Source organism: Chenopodium album, chromosome 8, assembly GCF_948465745.1.
Source record: "Chenopodium album chromosome 8, dcCheAlbu1.1, whole genome shotgun sequence".
In the NCBI taxonomy this organism is placed as follows: Eukaryota; Viridiplantae; Streptophyta; class Magnoliopsida; order Caryophyllales; family Amaranthaceae; genus Chenopodium; species Chenopodium album.
In genome coordinates, this window is record NC_137841.1 from 56,978,271 (window position 1) to 56,984,270 (window position 6,000).

Below are 6,000 nucleotides of genomic sequence, written 5' to 3' on the forward strand. Positions count from 1 at the left end.
TTTTTCATAATATCATGCTTTATTTTTTCAAGAAAATATAACTCTCAAACTCATCAAAAATAAACATGAATAACAACAAAACAACTTCTCAAATCCCACCCAAATTGTGCAAATAATAAGCACACTACAAACTCCCTTACCTCACTCACTAATAGCTCCCCCAAGCCAAGCTTTGGACTAGTAACCAATGGGGCAAAATAGGCTTGTAATGCGGCTAATAAACAACAAAAGGTCAAGGCAACAACATGGGTAGCAAGAAGGGAACAAATGTATCTACAATTTCTGGAGGCTACCTAAAAGAACAAATGCCTTCGTCCTCCTCAATGTGCATAATGATGAATCATATAAACATTACTTATAGTTGCAAACCAATACTCAAATTCATTGACATACCAGGAATTATGGAACTATCACACATTTCCTAACCAAATCAACTAGTCAAGCACTATATTCACAAGTAGTTGGACAAAATTGACGCATGTAAAGGTTTCAAGGCAATCAAACATCAAATCATGATCAACTAATCCACAATGCCTATCATCAAATACCAAGAATCAAAACAATTTCCTCAAGTAAGGGGCACAGGGAAGCATAATTTATAATTCATTGGAGCGTATTTTTGAATTTTTTTATTCATTTTTTTATTTTTTTGTATTTTTCATAAATAAGAAATCAATAAAAACTACACTAGGAAAGCAATAAATAGAGAAAAGTGAAAGAGGATTACCATATATACAAGAAATCTCCCCCCAAGCCAAATCAAGCAATGCCCTCATTGACTTGGGAGGGTAGCTAGGAAGAGTTACTCCTCATCGTCATCCATCCTCTCATATCCTCCTCCATGACTCGAGTCGGCACCACCCTGGCTCGGTCCAGCACCACCATAACCCGAACCACCTGCAAAGTAGTTAGGGTCCACATTCCCCCCCATAACCCCAAAAGGAGCATCACCCCCATATTCGTGGACTGAAGAGTAATCCACATAAGTACCATACGCACCGGGGTGAGAATACCCTCCTTGGGGGTATTGGAACCAGTTGGGAGTAAGTGAATCGGGAGGAATAGCCCCCCGACGGGCATAATCGTCATACATGGGGTATAGACCCCTCCCGAGGTTCCTCTCTATGTAATCAACCCGCCCATCTAAGGTGCTTAACCTAGAATCTAGGTTTTTCATCATACCCTCAACTCTCCCTTGCCCCGTCTCGATACGGTCTAATTGGCTCCTAAAAGCCGAAAAGTCATAGGGGGCATTGGGGTCGACGTTATAGTCGACCGAGGAAGTGGGTATGCCATAGGTGAAGGGTGGAGGTGGTTGGTAGTGTGGTGAATGGTGAGTGGGGGAATGGTCTAGGGAGGATTGGTGGGGTTGTGGTGAAGGGTGAGGTGGTTGAACCTCGCCTTGACCATTAATCTCGAAAGTATAAGAAGGCTTTCCCTTCTCAAATTTGGTCAAGGCGGGGTTGGGTAAGGTGAAGGCTTGATCCCTCCTACCCGATTGTCGGTGGACTATCCACCAAGTGTCACTCCCCACGGGTTGCACCCAGTTCAAACTCCCTAAATAGGCTAGGTCCATGAGGTTTGATCCTACAACTTTCCTATGCCCATCCGGGTTCCAACCTAGGTGTTTTCTAGCAATGTGAGTCACTAACCCCCCAAAATAAATAGGTGCCCTAGACCTACTAGCCTCGGCCGCATTGGACGCCCTTTGGAAGTGATTGGCTATCCTATGGGGTATGTTCAATTTTTTCGGCGGTAAGAATTATATAAGATGCCAAAAGTTCCAACTCATCTCTCCTAACATTTGCCGGTTCATGCCTCCCAAAAATAGTGAGGCCGGCAAATCTTTGCCAAAGTTTTGGGACGGGATGTTGAATCCACGTCCCTTTGGCATGCTGGAGGTTAACTAAATCCTCCCCAGTTAGCCTCTTATAGACCACGACGGTGTGGTCTTGAGAGGGTTCAATCGGTTTATCCGATTTTAAATCAAACAACTTTCCGAATTCTTTAAGAGTTAGTCTCACATCGTTGTTTAATAATCGGAATTGTACATGAGTAATTAGTGCATTCATTTTAATAACATTAAAACTTGAAATAATTTCTAATGTTAAGTAGTCATACGTATCATGGCACATTTGAAAGAAACCACTCATGCCTATACCTTTGAACAATTTTTCCAAATATTTATCTAAGCCTAACCTAACTAGTGTGGGATGATGAATAAAACGGGTAGAGATTACCTGGCGATCGATAAGGTTTAGCATCCTAGCCCGTTGCTCCTCCGAGGTAATGACAACCTCCTCCCATCCCGGAATTTGAAGATCCGGGTTGACCGTTGGTTGTGGTGCCCTCGAACCCTCACCCCTTTGTGTCCTTGAACGTTTTGAGGCCATTATATGTGGAAAAATTTGATGCTTGGAGCTTTCTCTCTCTAGGGGTTTGAAGGAAGTATGAGAGAAAGTGGGAGAAAATAGGTGGGAAATGTAGAGGAAGATGTGAGGATTAATAATATGTAAGAATTTTGAGGTTTTGATGGATGAATTTGAGGAGATCTTGAAAAAGAAGTGAGTTTGAAGGTGTAAAAATGGAGGTTTTAGAGAGAGAAAGTAATGGAGAAGAAGATGAAATAAGAAGAAAGTGAGGAAAGAAAGAAGAGGAAAAGTTTAAAGGGACGGCTAAAATAGGCGCGCCCGATCGGGCGAGGCTCGCCCGATCGCGCGGATAAACTTGATTTCCAGAAACTCAGTTGCGCGCCCCATCGGGCGCGAACACGAACGAAATTTTCGCCCTCTTACTCGCCTGATCGGGCGAGCTTCGCCCGACATATCTTTTCCTTCAGTCGATTTACGCCCGATCGGGCAACCTCGCCCAATCGGGCAAAAGTTGCTCGACTTTCCAGCCCTCCTTGCGCGCCCGATCGGGCAGCCACGCCTGATCGGGCGAATTTAAGACTGGAATTTGCCATACTTGCGCGCCTGATCGGGCGAGCTCCGCCCGATCGGGCCCGTGCCCGGTCAACATTCCTTAGCTTTTTCTTCGTCTTCAAATTTCATCTAAGTCTTTCGACCTCTTAAACCTATACCTGTACAAAAACACTTATAAACGGTAAAATTTCACTCTCCTCACCTCTCAAAAATAAAAATAAAGATAAATAAAAAGGAAAACTAGTCTAGAAAGCAAGAAATACGGGTTGCCTCCCGCAAAGCGCTGGTTTATCTAGGTCCCGCACGACCTTCTTACCACGTACAATATCTAGGACCCTTAGCCTAACGCTTGATCGGGTGGTTTCTCACCCGGTCTAGCGGTGTTAGGCTGCGATGCGGCTTCCTGACATACCCTGTGGGACGCCAAATCACCTTTTCTGGTGGATCCTCCTTGACTTGGACTGGGGGATCTTCAATGCTACGCACTAAAAATCCTTTTTCGATCGAAAGTTGCTTCAAATTGTCATTGCGTTCAACACTTGCAACTCGATCTGGCGGAACACTTACCGTAGGCTCGATTCGCACAACTTGCTCGATCGGTTCCACCTGTTCATCCTCGAAACCAAGACCAACATTGTAAAGCGCTCTTTCTATTGCATCGACTTCCTTCTACCATTTGTCTATCTCATCTGAAAAGGATGAAACACAAGATACCGCCTCCAAGGGATCTTTTTCAAGAGCTTGGGGCTTATTAGAACAATTTTCAACCACATTAATACTGAAACATTTCTCCTCAGTCATGGAGCTTTTAGGGGCATTATTCAGATTAAAAACAACTTTATCATCCCCTACTGATAACGTTAACTTACCACTTCTTACATCTATTACTGCTCCTGCAGTGTTTAGGAATGGTCTACCCAAAATAATTGGGGTTTGCATATCCTCAGCCATATCAAGAATAGGGCTGTGCACGGTGCGGTTTGGATCTCAAACCGCATCAAACCGTAAAATTGCGGTTTGTGATTTTTTCAAACCGCACCAAACCGCACCGCAAAATACGGTTTGGTGCGGTGCGGTTTGCAGTTTTTCCATAATTTTTTACCTCACAAATAATGATTATTTGCTAATCTTTTGTTATGAATTTTTTACTTGGAAACTGTACAACTATGCAAATAATTCAATAAAGAAGTAGTGCTTTACTTCAATGTTAATAGTGACCCAGTAACATGCCAAGGCAAACATGGAGCAAAATCATTAAGTAAACCACAACCACTCCATTACAACTCCAAAGCACAAGAAACGGAGAGTAATAAGAAAGGAAAACTTAGGTTTTCTTAATAATGACCCACACAATTCAGTACATATAAATACAATATAAGAGTCTTTGCATTAAATTGCGGTTTGCGGTGCGGTTTGGTTTGAATTTTTTTTGAAACCGCACCAAATCGCAAAACGCGGTTTGGTCAAATTTGAAAATCGCACCGTAATTTCCAAACCGCACCAAACCGCAAAATTGCGGTTTGGTTTGCGGTTTGGTGCGGTCTAGACCGTACTCTACACAACCCTAATCAAGAACAACGAAATCTACAGGTATATAAAATTTACCTACTCTAACGGGGACATCCTCTAAAACACCTAAGGGGTATTTGAAAGAACGGTCGGCCATTTGTAGAGTTATATTGGTAGCTTTTAATTTACCCATATTCAACTTAGAACACACAGATAGTGGCATGACGTTAACACTAGCACCCAAATCACATAATGCATTATCAATCAAGAGATTGCCAATATGACAAGGGATAGAAAAACTACCCGGATCTTTTAATTTAGGTGGAGACTTATTTTGAAGTACGACACTACACTCCGCAGTGAAAGCTACCGTCTCTACCTCACTAATAGACCTTTTTCTCGTCAATATTTCTTTCATAAAATTTGCATACGAGGGGATTTGTGTGATCAATTCAGTAAAGGGAACTGTTACCTTCAAATCTTTTACCACCTCCAGGAACTTACCAAACTGCTTATCCAAGTTTGTTTTCAATTGACGATTGGGGAATGGAAGTTTGATAACTGGCTTTGGAGCATTATTACTCTTGTCTGGAGTAGCCACCTTCTCTGGAGTTGTACCCTGCAATGTAGAATTAGATATGTTAGTATTATCTTTTAGCCCTGCAGGGCTATTAACTACATTGTTTGGTTTAACGGAATTAAGATTAGCATTATTTAACAAAACAGGTTCATCAACTCCGGGCATAGAGGGCCCTTCATAGTTTGAACCACTCCTTAGAGTAATTGCAAATGCTTGATCCGTAGGCCTAGTCGGCTGTGCCGGTAGAGCTCCCTGTTGGCGGGATTGTAGGGTAGCGGAGAGTTGCACAATTTGATTATCTACAATTTTATTAAGCGCTAGAATTTGATCAATTGTCGCATCTCTGCTCTCCATGTGCTTTTGCATATTCACCAACATTGCTCTAATTTCCACCAGAGAAGGGTCAGAAGTTGAGGAGGGTTGTTGTGGTTGGTTCTTCTTGCTAGCATTGGGATGATAATATTTCTTCTGTTGTTGCTGTGGCGCCTGTGGTTCTTGTGGTGGTTGATTTTGAACATTAGTGCTCCGGTAGGAAAGGTACGGATGATTCCGATACCCAGGATTGTAAGTGTTGGAGTATGGTTATTCTGCCTATAAGCTTGGAAGGCATTAACTTGCTCCACGGAACTCCTGCAATCTTGCTCCCAATGACCTATAATACCACAATTTTCACAGAAAGCCTCATTAGAATTATTATTAATCGCAGAAACATTAGCTACATTAGCAGTGCTCAGATTATCTAATTTTTGGCAAATAGAGGTTAGTTGAGCTTGCAAAAAGGATACAGATTCGACACTATGCTTCCCCTTGTTAGCAAATCCTCTAGGGTTCCCATATTGGGAATTGTGTATTGCCATGTCTTCGATAACCTGACCTGCATCTTCAACATCAAGATTCATAAACCTCCCACTAGCTGTAGAGTCTAAAATTATTCGAGAAGAATTTCCAAGGGCATTATAAAAGGCTTGGATTAACTGCCATTGTGCT